The sequence below is a fragment of the Pongo abelii genome, chromosome 2 (genome assembly GCF_028885655.2).
Source record: "Pongo abelii isolate AG06213 chromosome 2, NHGRI_mPonAbe1-v2.0_pri, whole genome shotgun sequence".
Classification (NCBI taxonomy): Eukaryota; Metazoa; Chordata; class Mammalia; order Primates; family Hominidae; genus Pongo; species Pongo abelii.
In genome coordinates this window covers 137,113,127-137,128,657 of record NC_085928.1, presented here as the reverse complement: position 1 = coordinate 137,128,657, position 15,531 = coordinate 137,113,127, and the positions used below count along the sequence as shown (strand labels likewise).

General features: G+C 35.5%; 1 protein-coding gene across 10 annotated transcripts in view; it reads right to left on the bottom strand.

Annotated features, from left to right (window-relative positions):
* Positions 1-15,531, bottom strand: part of TBC1D5 (TBC1 domain family member 5) — a 592,946-nt gene that overhangs the window by 478,746 nt on the left and 98,669 nt on the right. The gene's annotated exons all lie outside the window — the stretch shown is intronic.

The window sequence follows — 15,531 nt, the reverse complement described above, 5'->3', positions numbered from 1 at the left end:
ACAATAATTTTTAGTTTCACTGCATATTTTGCCATTCTTTCAACATTAACTTTCTATGCTTATTACAACCTCAAAAAATCATGCCTATGAAATACATGACATTGTTCAAGCCACTAGATAAAAACACCTGAAGCAAAAAAATAACATATCTAAGCATAACATATCTACTTTTAATCTAATCTTATTCTCCTACAGAAGATAGCTTTAGTATATTAACTAAAAATTCCTAATTGTTTGAGTTTAGAAAATCTTCCTTTTGGAATTATTTTCATTATCTTTTAACTATTTCACGTGAGTTTACATATCACATAAATGACACAAAATTTACTAAAATTATTTTAATATCAGGCACCTATTAATCATTCTTTCCATTATGTTGTCTACTGAATTTACCCAGATATATAGCATTATGTGTATTTAGAAGAAAAGAATTAAGTTGGACCATTTGAAGACCTACACTTTCAAGAATAATTTACCCTATCAAAATTTATTTGTGAAGTAAGAAAAATTATAAATACCAATGACAGCAGAGGGGAAAAAAGAAGTCAATTTTCTAGGTTTTCTGATTGTCAAAAAAAATGACAAACCACATTCTTCAACTATAACTAAGTAGGTAATTAAGAAATTAGCTGTAGAGCATCTTTCTCTCTCTTCCAGAATATAAAGTCCATGAAAGCTGAGTCCATACCTTTCTTGTTTAACTTTTTAATCAATGGTGCTTGAGTGTAGGCAACCAATTAAGATTTATGGGAAAAAAATAAGTGGGCATTTGTAATGAACTGTACATGGCTAAGAGAGATTCAAAGAAATATAACATGGTCCCTGCTTTCTTAGCACTTAAAATCCAGTCAGCAACATAGGACTTAGACCCAAGTGAAAAACAAAAGCAAGTAATAGCAGAAAATACTAAACAGGAAGTGCTTTGTGAGTAGCAACAAAGTAAAACAGGAATTCAGAAGATGGTGAAATCACAGTAGAACCACTGCAGAAAGACTTCACAGAGGGGGCAAGACAAGAGCCGCAAGTTGGAAAAAAGTACGTTAAGCTTTAGGTGGACAAAACAAAAAAGTAGAAAGGCCATCATAGAGTAAAATGCAGAAGAGACATAAAACACTGAGAAATGAAGAAGGATATGCCAATGTAAAAATATTCTCAGTATGTTGGGACCATCCTGACAAAAATGAAAGCATTTTTGTTACTGGCCAGTGGAGGAAAAAACGAGGATAAATTTATGAGAGAACCTCAAGTACCAGGCTGGAAAGTCTAAATTTCAATCTCTAGGCAAAGTGGGGCCAATGAAGGTTCCTAAGCAGGAGATTGTCTGGGTAAAAGCAATGCTTTAGGAAGATTAATTTGACAGCAATGCATAGGACAGATTTGAGGACAGCAGGGATACAAATTAAGAGACTTCTAAAGTATTCCAGGAATAAGGCTGCAGAGGAGTCATCTAGGCTTTTGAGAATGGTATAGAACTGGCAGGAGCAAAAACTACTAAGACAATACATTGACTAATGAGATATAATGGGTAAGAGAGAACAAGACTAGGAATTCTTAGATCTAAGATAAAGAGTCTAAAGGATAACAGGAGGGAACAAAGAATGGCTGGATCTGACTGGAGGGAACAGACAGTGGCAAGACGATGCTTCCGGTTCCAGACATTCACTGTGAGGGGACAGAGAGATGGAAATATAAAAATGAGGTTAAATGTAGAGCTATAGATTTTAGAGTTCTCTTTGAATACGTAATAGTTTAAAATCTTGAAAAGGAAGGGAAGAATAAAGAGCAGAGACTGAAAATTACACTACACTAACAAAATCTATAAATACACCTGAGGAAATTAACTAAAGTCAAATAAAATGGAATGACTATATAAGATAGTTCCAGTACAGAAGGAATAACTCAAAAAAGGAGAACACAGACCCATAAAGAGAGTGCTTACAAAAACTTTACCCAACATTGTTAAACAAGCGGGGTCTTAGAATGTACTGCACAGAAGAATAATTTTTAAATATTCTGGGTTTTTTTTTTTTTTGAGAGAGAGAGAGAGAGGCTATGTTAGAATATAAACGAGAGACAAAAACTAAATATCTGAGGAAACAAAAACTTTAAAACATATAATTTCTTATTGTTTTGTTTCACTAAAAGAAACAGCTAGGACATTTTCCTTTTAAAAAGTCCTGAGTCCATACAGCATGCAAAGTAAATGCCCATACAAGATTAAAAGAAAAACACTTTTACATGCTTTTTATGCTTTGTATATCAATTATATTCACTTTCGTATTTTTTCACATCTGCATTAGCTCTTATTACTACTCTCTCAAGTTTAGGCCAGTATCCATATAAATTATACACTATATTTTTATATTTCTTAAATGCTATAAAATATTACAATGAGAAAAAAAATCTAACAAGTATTGTACCTATTTTTAAAAATACACACACTCAGCCGGGTGTGGTGGCTCACACCTATAATCCCAGCACTTTGGAAGGCTGAGGAGAGTGGATTATCTGAGACCAGGAGTTTGAGACCAGCCTGGCCAACATGGCGAAACCCCTTCACTACTAAAAATACAAAAAATTAGCCAGGCATGGAGGTGGATGCCTGTAATCCCAGCTACCTGGGAGGCCGGGCAGGGGAACTGCTAGAACCCAGGAGGTGGAGGCTGCAGTGAAGCTGAGATCATGCCACTGCACTCCAGCCTGGACAACAAGAGTGAAACTCTGTCTTAGGAAAAAAAAATATATATATATACACACCCAATTTGCATGGTAGAGCCTACAGAAGAACATAGAATTCACAGGGAAAACAGAAATCAGGAAAAGTCCCCACCCTCTCCCCCCAGTTCACCATGGGCCTAAAACAGAAAATAACAACATAAACTTCAAGAAAAGAGACCCAACATGAAACATAAATTTAAATGTAAAATAAGGCTTTAGAAAAACGTTTTCCAAAGTGTAACTTTATCTGAAGAACCCTGGGAATGGTTTAATTGTATCAAGATTTAGAATTCCAATGGAAAGGTTAAAGCTTTATAATGTATAATCTTTACCATCATATGCAAAGAAGACAGATGCTCATTCATCAGCACAAGGAATTGTTAGGATAACTTATATGAATGTACTCACTGTACGTGGGTGTCTAACTCTACTAAAAGATATTTAAGCTAACCAATAAGTCAGATATGTTCTTAAAAATGCTAAGTGGTTATGTGTGTTAGATTTTCTGTATGGCATATTAATATACTTTTCCTGTATGATATAGTGAACTCAGTGATAATAAATACGCGGTGTGTCTGCCGCCTACATTTTCACTGACAGCACAAGGAGTATAAAACTGGTACTGCAAACTGAAAAGAAAGAAATTAACTTTAGAGGTATGTAGCATTAGTTTTATCTTATGCATTACTAAATCTAAATGCAGATGGATTATTAAATCAAGGACACAAGTGTGTATAAATTAGCAAGTATCAAATACCTATTTAGCTTATTAAAATAAAATATAGAATAGAAAATCATAAATTGGTCTTTTTTTTAGGCTGTCCAAAGAACAAGTTAATCCTTTTGAATAAAAATTATATTCTGTGCTTTGGGGAAATTCAAGACTACAAATTTAAGTTGAAGAGTAGACATAAATGGTAATTTAGCCATTAGATACACATAAAATATGTAATTGTTGTCTTTAATGTAGTATAATCTAATAAAAGATTTCAAAAAAGTGAAATTAAAATATTCAAATACTTTATTAAAAGGCAGCTGTGCTAGTAAAATTATTTGTTTCTGTAACAGCTGTTTAAATAAATGTAATGCCCAGTTAATTCTTTAGTATAAAATAAAGTCTAAAGGTAGAGGGAGGAAAAATGTCTGTCTTAATTCCTCTTCTTCACATGTAACGGTGTAAGGACAGAGTCAAGCACAAGCAGCAATACAAATTTAGATGCTGCAAACTCAGGACTCACTAGTTACTTTCCTACTAAACACTGAAGAATGTGAGAAAAATAAGCTTTAGTGAGAAAGAAGTAAAACAGTGATGTAAGCAGTCATATTACAAAACATGTGGCACCTTTATACATAAATAATAGGCCCCCAAAAGAAGCTAGGAACAGCCTTGAGTTGACAGGCAACAAGAAAATGGGGACCTGGGTCCTACAATCAAAAGGAACTGAATTTTGCCAAAAAAAGAATACACACGAAACAGATTTTCTGACATTTGAACTTTAGCATGCTACATCTCATACTGGACTTCTGACTTACAGAACTATAGAATTAAAAACTTGTGTTGTTTTAAACCATTAAATTTGTGATAACGTGTACAGAAGTTACAAAAAACTAATACATGAGGGCTAAAAATAAGGCAGGATGACAGGCAAACAGAGGAACTGTAACAAGAAAACTGGGCTTATGATCACCCTACTCAGCACAATACCCACACACAGCTAACTAGCACATGTTTTTGACACGAAATCAGTTTCCCCAATACAGAATGCAAACTTTTACCTTAAAAGGAGGAAGTTTCTAACCAAGTCATTTTTCAGTTCTGTTAACTAATTTCCTAAAAAGAATTAAACTCCACAAGCAAGCTGCAAATACAGGCATACCTACTTTTATTGAGCTTAGTTTTATTGTGCTTTGCAGATACTGCATTTTTTTACAAATGTACGTTGTGGTAACCCTGTGTTGAGCAAGTCTATCATATATACGTGTGATACGATATTTTTTCCAACAGTATGTGCTCACTTTATGTCTCTATGTCACATTACCATAATTCTCACAATATTTCAAATTTTTTCATTATTATCATATCTGCTATGGTGAACTGTGATCAGTGGCCTTTGATGTTACTATTATAATTATGTTGGGGCACCACAAACCACACCCAATAAGGCAGATAACTTAATCAATGAATGTGTTCTGACTGCTCCACAGATCAGCCATTCTGTCATCTCTCCCCTTCTCTCCTCAGGCCCCCCTATTCCCTGAGATATGACAATATTGAAATTAGGTCAATTAATGGCCTTACAACAGCCTCTTAGTGTTCAATTGAGAGAAAGAGTTGTATGCCTCTCATTTGAAATAAAAAGCTATTTTTATTGAGAGCCAAGACAGGCCAAAAGTTAGGCCTCCCAGGCTGGGCACGGTGGCTCACGCCTGTAATCCCAGCACTTTGAGAGGTCGAGATGGGCGGATCACGAGGTCAGGAGATCGAGACCATCCTGGCTAACACAGTGAAATCCCATCTCTACTAAAAATACAAAAAAAAAAAAATTAGCCAGGTATGGTGGTGGGCGCCTGTAGTCCCAGCTACTCGGGAGGATGAGGCAGGAGAATGGTGTGAACCCAGGAGGCGGAGCTTGCGGTGAGCCAAGATGCCAAGATGGTGCCACTGCACTCCAGCCTGGACAACTGAGTGAGACTCCGTCTCAAAAAAAAAAAAAAGTTAGGCCTCCTGAACCAAAAAGCCAAGTTGCAAATGCAAAGGAAAAGTTCTAAAGAAAATTAAAAGTCCTATTCCAATGAACACATGAATGTTAAGAAAGTAAAATAGCCTTAGTGCCGATATAAAGAAAGCGTGTGTGGTCTAAACAAAACATCAAAACAGCCACAACATCCCCTTAAACCAATGTCTAATCCAGAGAAAGGCCCTAATTCTCTTCAATTTCATGAAGATGAGAGACAGTAGTAAAAAAGCTGCAGAAGAAAAGTTAGAAGCTAGCAGACATTGATTCCTACGGTTTAAAAAAAGAAGCCTTCTCTGTAACACTAAAGTGCAAAGTGAAGCAAGTACTTATATAGTAACTGCAGCAAGTTATCCAGAATAGTTAAGATAACTGATGAAGGTGGCTACACTAAATAATAGATATTCAATGTAGACGAAACAATATACAGTATCTTCTTTCAAAGTATTAGAAGAAGATGCCATTCAGGACTTTCACAGCTAGACAGGAGAAATCAGTGCCTGGCTTCAAAGCTTCAAAGGACAGGTTGACTATCCTGTTAAGGTCTAATGCAGTTGGTGACTTTAAAGCCAATGTTCATTGACCATTTGGTAAATCTTCAGGACCTTAGGAGTTATGCTAATTCTATTCTGTGCTCTAGAAAAGGAACAACAAATGCCTGGATGACAGCACATCTGTTTGCAGTGTGGTTTATTGAATATTTTAAGCCCACTGTGGACCTACTGCTCAGAAAAAAAGATCCCTTTCAAAATACTGCTGCTCATTGACAATATGCCTGGCCACCCAAGAGCTCTGGTGAAGATGTACAAGGAGATTAACGTTGTTTTCATGCTTGCTAATATAATATCCATTCTGCAGCCCATTGGTCAAGAAGTAATTCTGACTTTCAAGTCTTATTATTTAAGAAATACACTTTTTAAAGCTATTGCTGCCATAAACAGTGATTATTCAGATGAATCTGGGCAAAGTCAATTGAAACCTTCTGGAAAGGATTCCTCATTCTAAATCCCACAAAAAATATATCATGATTCACAGGAGGAAGTCAAAATATCAACATCAACAGGAGTTTGGAAAAAGATTATTTGAACCCTCACGGATGACTTGAAGGAGTTTTCAGTATTTCCATGGAGTAAAGAACTGCAGGCAGGGTGGTAACAGCCACAAAACAAGAATTAGAAGTGGAACCTGAAGATAAGACTTTAATTGCTGAAATTTTATGATAAAGTGTGACTGGATTAGAAGTTGCTTCTTATGGATGAGCAAAAAAGTAGTCTCTTGAGATGGAACCTGCTCCTTGTAAAGATGCTGTGAACACTGTTGAAATGACAACAAAGGATTTAGAATATTCCATAAAATCAGTTGATAAAGCAGTAGCAGAGTTTGAGAGAACTAAATTCAATTTTGAAAGAAGTAGTTCTATGTGGGTAAAATGCTATCAAACCTAATCACATGCTACAGAGAAACCTTTCATGAAAGGAAGAGTCAACTGATATGGCAAATTGCACTGCTGTCTTATTTTAAGAAATTGCTACAGACAAGCCAACCTTCAGCAACCACCACCCTGATCAGTCCGCAGTCATCCACACTGACTGACCCACGACCAGCAAAAAGATTACAACTCACTAAAGGCTGAGATGATTGTTCACATTTTTTAGCATGAAGGTTTTTTTTTAAATTAAGGTATGTACGTTGTTTTTTAGACATAATGCTATTATACATTTATATACTATAATATAGTGTAAACATGATTTTTATATGCACTGAGAAACCAAAAAATTCATGTGACTCACTTTATTTTGATCTTTGCTTTACTGTGGTGGCCTGGAACTGAACCTGCAATCTCTCTGAGGTATGCCTATAGTGATAACACACCCTTTTCCCCCAACAATTATAACTTTATTCCAACTATTAACATAATTAATTTCTTTTATTCTATCTATATTCTTTCTTTCCTTCTTCCTAATGACATGTTTCACCATCTGCAATAACAATTCAAAAAGAAACAAAATAAGAAAAGGTTTAATATACCTTCCTGAAATATCCATTATCTAAGCATTAAAAAACTACTCACCCGGCCGGGCACGGTGACCCATGCCTGTAATCCCAGCACTTCAGGAGGCCGAGGCAAGTGGATCACCTGAGATCAGGAGTTCAAGACCAGCCTGGCCAACATGGTGAAATCTCGTCTCTACTAAAAAATACAAAAATTAGCCAGGTGTGGTGGTGCATGCCTATAAATCCCAGCTACTTGGGAGGCTGAGGCAGGAGAATTGCTGGAACCTGGGAGGCAGAGGTTGCAGTGAGCCGAGATCACACCATTGCACTACAGCCCGCTCTGACAACAGCGAGACTCCATCTCAAAAAAAGAAAAAACAACTATTCACCCTAATTTAGGTCAGAGAATATGTTTCCATAGAACAGGTAAATGTTCTACTTAGGCTAAAAATTAAGACTCTCCTTGATGAAAAAAAATAATAATAATGCTGTTAATCATTGAGAGAACGGAGCTAAGGATCTGGAAGTAAACAGCATTTTATCTTTCAATCCAAGTTACTCTTAAAGAGGTCGGCATTTTGTTATGCTTAAGAGAGTGTAGAATAATATACTTTGGATTAGAATCATTCCAACACTAAATATAAATGCTTTTTTAAAAATTCAGTATAGTTCTCAATACATTTAATTTAAAAATTAAATATAAAATTATAAATACTACAGGAATTGATATCAATCAACAACATATTATTAGATATGGCCCAACCCTTCTAGGAACTCCAAATTTCATGTTTTACTATTCCTGGGAATAGTTAATACTATTTCACACAATTCAAGAGTCATTGAATCCTGATTCCAAAGCAGTTTAATATTTTAGTCAAAATATGAATATGAAAAGGTGCTCAACATAACTGATCATCAGGGAAATGCAAATCAAAACTACAGTATGATATCATCTCACCAAAGGTAAAATGTCTTATAATTATTGCCAAAAGACAGGCAATAACAAATGCTTGTGAGGATGTGGAGAAAGGGAGCCTTTCTACACTGTTAGTGGGAATATAAATTAGTACAACCACTATGGAGAACAGTTTGGAGATTCCTCAAAAAAACTAAAAATTGAGCTACTACATGAGCCAGCAATCCCACTGCTGGGTATATGCCCAAAAGAGAGGAAATCAGTATATCAAAGAGGTATCTGCACTCCCATGTTTGTTCCAACACTGTTCATGATAGCCAAGATTTGGAAGTAACCTAAGTTTCCATCAACAGATGAATGAATAAAGAAAATGTGGTACATATAAACAATGGAGTACTATTCAGCCACAAAAAAAGAATGAGATCGTATCATTTGCAACAACATGGATGGAACTGGAGGTCATTATGTTAACTGAAATAAGTCAGGCAGAGAAAGACAAATATCACATGTTCTCACTTATTTGTGGGATCTAAAAATCAAAACAATTGATTTGAAAGTAAAAGAATGGTTACCAGAGGCTGGGAAGGGTAGCAGAAAGGAATAGAGGGGAGGTGGGGATGGCTAATGGGTTAAAAAAAAAAAGTTAGAAAAAGTGAATAAGACTAAGTATTTGATAGCACAACAGAGTGATTACAGTCAATAATAATTTAATTGTACTTTTAAAAATACTTAAAAGAATAGTTCGATTGTTAACACAAATGATAAATATCTGAGGGGATGGATACCCAATTTCCATGATGTGATTATTACACATTCCATGGCTATATCAAAATATCTCATATATCCTATACTATGTACCCCCAAAAATTAAATATTAAAACATTTTTAAAAAAGAAACGAATCTGCTATCGAATACAATTAAACACAAAAATTAAGTAACAGTTAAGATTAGGATGAAAGTAAAATGATACTTGTAGATTATATGCTTTTTATACGTGGATATAGAAAGAAACAAAAAAATTTACAAAAATAGTGAGTTCAATACTATAAACTAAATCTACAACTTTCAGCAGCATTCTTACTTTTAACAATGATCAAGTAGAAAATGTAAGTCAAGGATGACTCCACTGTTTCTGACTGTGCTACTAGAAAGATGGATCTGCTATCAACAGAGATGGGGAAGACTACAGGTGAAATATGCTTGGAAGAGAAAGAACAGGAGGTCAGTTTTTGGTATATTGAGTTTGAGATGACAATCAGATAGCTAAAAGTAGGTGTCAAACACATTAAATGGATCATAAGCCTGAAGTTCAGGTAAAAGAGCTAAGTTGATCACTCTGGTATTTAAAGACATAACATTGATGAAATCACCAAGGCAATAAATGTAGATAGAACAATTAAAAGGTCAAGGCTGGGTGCAGTGGCTCACGCCTGTAATCCCACCACTTTGGGAGGCCGAGGCAGGTGGATCACGTGAGGTCAGGGGTTTGAAACCTTCCTGGCCAACATGGCGAAACCCCATCTCTACTAAAAATACGAAATTAGCCGGGCATGGTGGCACATGGCTGTAATCCCAGCCACGTGAGAGGGTGAGGCGGGAGAACTGCTTGAACCTGGGAGGCGGAGGTTGCAGTGAGCCGAAATCGTGCCATTGCACTCCAGCCTGGGCAACAAGAGAAAAAAAAAATTAAAAGGTCAAATGACTGAGTGTTGACACTATCCTAATGAAAAGGTAAAGAAGAATAGAATGAATTCAGGGTACTGGTGCAGGTTTCTGTCCTAATTGTGATGAGTTTAAGATGGAATGGGAGGAGAGGAATTGGAAAGACCAAGTATAAACAATTCCTCAGAAGTTTTACTGCCAAAATGAAGAAAGAAATGGAACAAAAGCTGGGAGGGCAAGTGAGATTTTTAAAAGAATGTTTTGGCCAGACACGGTGACTCATGCCTGTAATCCCACAACTTTGGGAGGCCAAGGCAGGCAGATCACTTGAGGTCAGGAGTTCAATATCAGCCTGGCCAACATGGTGAAACCCCATCTCTACTAAAAATACAAAAATTAGCTGGGTGTGGTGGTGGGCACCTGTAATCCCAGCTACTTGAGAGGCTGAGGCAGGAGAATCGCTGGGACCCGGGAGGCAGAGGTTGCAGTGAACTTCGCCACTGTACTCTAGCCTGGGTGATAGAGCGAAAATCCGTATCAAGAAAAAAAAGAATGTTTTTAAGATGGGAAAAAAAACAGCATATAAGCATATTGATGGGAAAGATCCAGTAATGAGAGAAAAGTTAATAAAGCAGAAGAGAATATTTCTGATCCTGTCACTCCCCTATCCCTATGAGATACTTTTATTACTCCTGTTAACTATGGGAGGGACCAAAATGTTAAATAACTTGCCCATGGTCATGCAATGAACTAGTAAGTTATAAAACTCTTTATATTATGCTGCCTTTCTGAGTAATAAGAGAAATTAGTCTACCAGTTATTAAAATACATTATTTAAAGCTATAATAATTAAAAGAATATAGGCCGGGCACGGTGGCTCACGCCTGTAATCCTAGCACTTTGGGAGGCCGAGGCAGGTGGATCACTAGATCAGGAGACCGAGACCATCCTAGCTAACACGATGAAACCCTGTCTCTACTAAAAATAAAAAAATAAAAAAAAAATTAGCCAGGCGTGGTGGCAGGCGCCTGTAGTCCCAGCTACTCGGGAGGCTGAGGCAGGAGAATGGCATGAACTCGGGAGGTGGAGCTTGCAGTGGGCCGAGATCACGCCACTGCACTCCAGCCTGGGAGAAAGAGAGAGACTCCGTCTCAAAAAAAAAAAAAAAAAAAAAGAATATAGTAGTAGCATAAGAATAGATTTACCAACTGACAGACCTTACAAACAAACTCAAAAGTGACCTACTCAAGGATATGTGATAATTTAGCATTTGATAATGATAAAAATTTGTAAGAGAGTAGGGGTTAACTAGATCTCTCCTTAGCTTCTTATACTAAATGAATACCAAATGGATAAAAAATTTAAACCTAAGAAATAAAATCATTAATTTTTTTTTTTTTTGAGACGGAGTGTCACTCTGTCGCCCAGGCTGGAGTGCAGTGGCGTGATCTTGGCTCACTGCAACCTCTGCCTCCTGGGTTCAAGCAATTCTCCTGCCTCAGCCTCAGGAGTAGCTGGGACTACGGGTGCGTGCCACCATGCCCGGATAATTTTTTGTATTTTTTTTTTTTTTTTTAGTAGAGACGGGGTTTCACCCTGTTAGCCAGGATGGTCTCAATCTCCTGACCTCGTGATCCGCCCACCTCAGCCTCCCAAAGTGCTGGGATTACAGGCGTGAGCCACCGCACCTGGCCCCAAGATAATTTTAAAATATAAAATAATATTTTTATAACCTTGGAATGTAGCCGAGTTTCTAAGGATGTTTTAAAGTAACAAATATGACTATGCAAAAATTTAAAACTTTTGTGCAATGGGAAAAAATCACCATAAATAAATATGAAATATACACAAACTGGAAAAATATTTTTATCTTATATAACAGACCCAAAGTAGATATTCTTAATATAAAAAGCCTTTCTACACACTAATACAAAGATCATTACCTCAATAGAAAAAAGGACAAGAAATGAACAAAAAAAAAGTGTTTAAGGGATATATAACAAGTTGCACAAAGAAATGCAAATAAAAATAAGTTAATTTCTTCCCAACTGATGAAGATAAAAAACACTGACAATATCCAGCAGTGGCAAGAGTATGGCCATTCATATGTTATCACGTACCACTGGGGAAAGGCAAACTGGAGCATCTTACTGAGTGGTAATTTAGAAATATGATTCAAAATGTTAAATGCACTTAATCTTTGACCCAACAATTTCACTTGTAAAATTTATCCTGAAAAGACAAGTGCACAAAAATATATATACAATGATTCCACTTACAACATTACTTATTGGAAACAATCTAAACGGTTACTATTAGGAAATTAATTAAGCAAATTATAGTACATCTACTCAATGTAATTTTATTAAGCAGTCACTTAAAATGATGCCATATTGCCACAATTATTGACAATAATTGTGAAGTACTTTTTACTTTATTCTTCTTCTTTTTTTTAATACTACTGACATGTTCTACAAAGGCTCATGCATCTTATTTTTTAACAGCTATACTGAAATATAATGAATATGCCATACAAGTCATCCATTTGAAGTGTATAATTCAATTGATTATAGTATATACAGAGTTGTGTAAGCATAACCACAGTCAATTTTAGAAAATTTTTATTACTCAATTCCAAAAATTACCCCATACCCATTAAACAGCCACTCCTCATCTCCCTCCAATCCCCCTTACCCTAGCAACCCCAAAATTGCTTTTTGTCTCCATAAATTAGCCTACTGTAGACATTTCATGTGAAAAGAATCATCTAGTATATGGTCTTTTGTGACTGGCTTCTGAGTCTGTAGTTTCACTGCCCATTTCTCTGATAAAGCTAAAATTCTTATTTTCTGTGGAAGCAAATGAGACTGACTTAGGAAAAAATTGCCCTGTGACTAACTCAGACTGTCTCAGCAGCAATATAAAGTATAAATTTCACCATCTTCACTTTTGTAACTTTTGCAACAGTACAGATGACTAAAAGTAGTACTGTTTTTCAATAACCACACAATAATGCAACTCTACATTTTATACAACTGAATTTGAAGAAGCCATTTTTCATATTATGGCTGGATTTTTACTACATATTCATACAATGAACATTTCATAGCAGTGAATAAGTAAGGGCTACATGTATCAACATGGATAAATCTTAAAAATAATATTGACAGAAAATTTTAAGTTATAAAAGGATATATATAATAAAAAATACAGACAATAATAAATACTGACAAGAATGTAAAAATGTGGATCCTCATACATTGTTAATGGGAGTGTGTAACAGTATAGCCACTTCAGAAAACAGTTGGGAAGTTTCTTAAAAGGTTAAACATAAATTTATCATATGACATACCAATCCCACTCTTAGGTATCTACCCAAGGGAAATGAAAAGAAATATTCACACAAAGACTTGAGCACAAATATTCTTAGCAGATTTATTCATAATAGCCAAAAACTGCAAACAACATAAATGTCCATGGAATGGACTGACAGATGATGAATGTTTTGACAAGACATACTAGCAATGTAGTAATATTCACCAATAAAAAGGAAGAAATTATGGATACATGCTACAAAATAGACAAACTTCAAAAACATTATGCTCTGGACAAAGCCAGGCACCACAGACCAAATATTGTATTATTCCATTTATATCAACTATCCAGAAAAGGCAAAGCTATAAAGACTAAAAAATAAATAAATAAATTGTTGCCTTTGGTTGGGGGAATGGGGATTAGGAGTTAATGTACATAAGAAATCACAGTGGAGTAATGAAAATGTTCTACAGCTGAGTCATGGTGACAGCCACACAATTTGGTTAAAAAAAAAACTATGAATTGTACACTTGAAAAGATGAATTATACCTTTTGCAAGACACAACCTATTCCCCATCCCTCACCAAAGGTAACTTTTTGCATGTAAATTTATAGGAGAGTTGTCAAAAAATAAACTATGGTGGTATCTAAAGAAGGTTTCCACCATAAAAAAGGGGGTCTGAGGGGATCAATTTTGTCACAATAAATTCAAGTGTGTCTGAGTACACTCTGAAGGTCACTAAACTGCTAGAATACATCAACCTAAGAAAGTAAGATCTCTTACTCTTGGACTACATCAAATCCTAGACGTGAAGGAAAAACAGGTACAGAACTTTCGGTAATCATCCCAACCTCTCTACTCCAGGAATAGCAAATAGGTTTCACTCACATTGAAACTTCTGGCTCCCTAAAGATGGGAAAATTATGAAACTGCCCTATGGCTAAGCAAGAACGTATGCCATGACCTGATGTCACAACAAGCATAGGAGAGGGAATGCACGTGAGATCATGTATTTGCCATCCCTGCTCTAGCCCACCCTATACTTAGCTAAGAGCACAGTTATACCAACAGCCCCCTTCACCTCTACAGAGAAAAGACAAAGGTGAGATAACCACACAGAAATATAATACAGAGGATGCAAGGTGTGGGGGTTGAGTCCACCAGTATAACAATAAATGCCAAACTCCACATTTCCACAAAGGTATCTCCTGACTCCCTTTAACTTTATAGAGTTAGAACATTCTTATTAAATCAGGTGCCATTTGGTGTAGCTAAAGGAGATAATCTCTTTTTATTTAAAAAAATCAACTTAAGAGAAAACAAACCTGAATTAGCTTATCTGAATTGAAGTAACTAATAAAAACTGCTTTAAAGATTTATTTTAATTATGATAGGGAATTTCAGATTTGGCCAAATCCTTCCACCCAAAATATCAATTTCCTCTTAAAAGAAGAATTATTTTAGAACTTGAAAGTTAGGTTTTAAGGCTGAGAAGGACAATGTTATAAAAAAGAACATTATAAAAGAAGACAAAGAAAAAGAAAACATAATGTCTAAGAATAAACTAATTTAGTCATTATACTTTTTTAAAGATTTCTGCAGTGGAAACAAATGAACAAGTGTTAGTCATCAAAGACTACTACTCATTTGATTCTGCCACAGTCCAAGCTAGAAAAAAATGAAACAAAACATCACAAGTCTCTCTTTAAAGCAAAAATGCTATGCCCTTTTGTCAAGCAGAAAAGAAATAACTTGAAATAAAATATTTTCATAGAGAACAAACTATGGAGTTTCATTATTTCTATACCTAGAATAATACTAATTCAATCAGCTACATATTAGGCCCTACTATGTGAGAATCTATTAAAGAAATCAAATATTCCTACTAGCCACAGGATATTCTTCCAGGAAATACAAAAATTCTAAATCAATCTCAGCCTTAAAAAAAAAAAAGTGATGTAATTCCACACCCACACTTTATCATTTTTCTGCTGTCCTTTCATCTACTACTTGACAGTTATTAAAAGTTAGAACAATTAAGTGAAATTATCATATGTAATATACTTTATGCAGATATGGAAATTTTTAAAAATAATCCATCTAGGAAGACAGTTAATGTGCTTACTGCTGAGGTATTCTTGAGTGGGTTTTGATTTATTAGGACACCAGGGGTCCTATGAATTAGCCC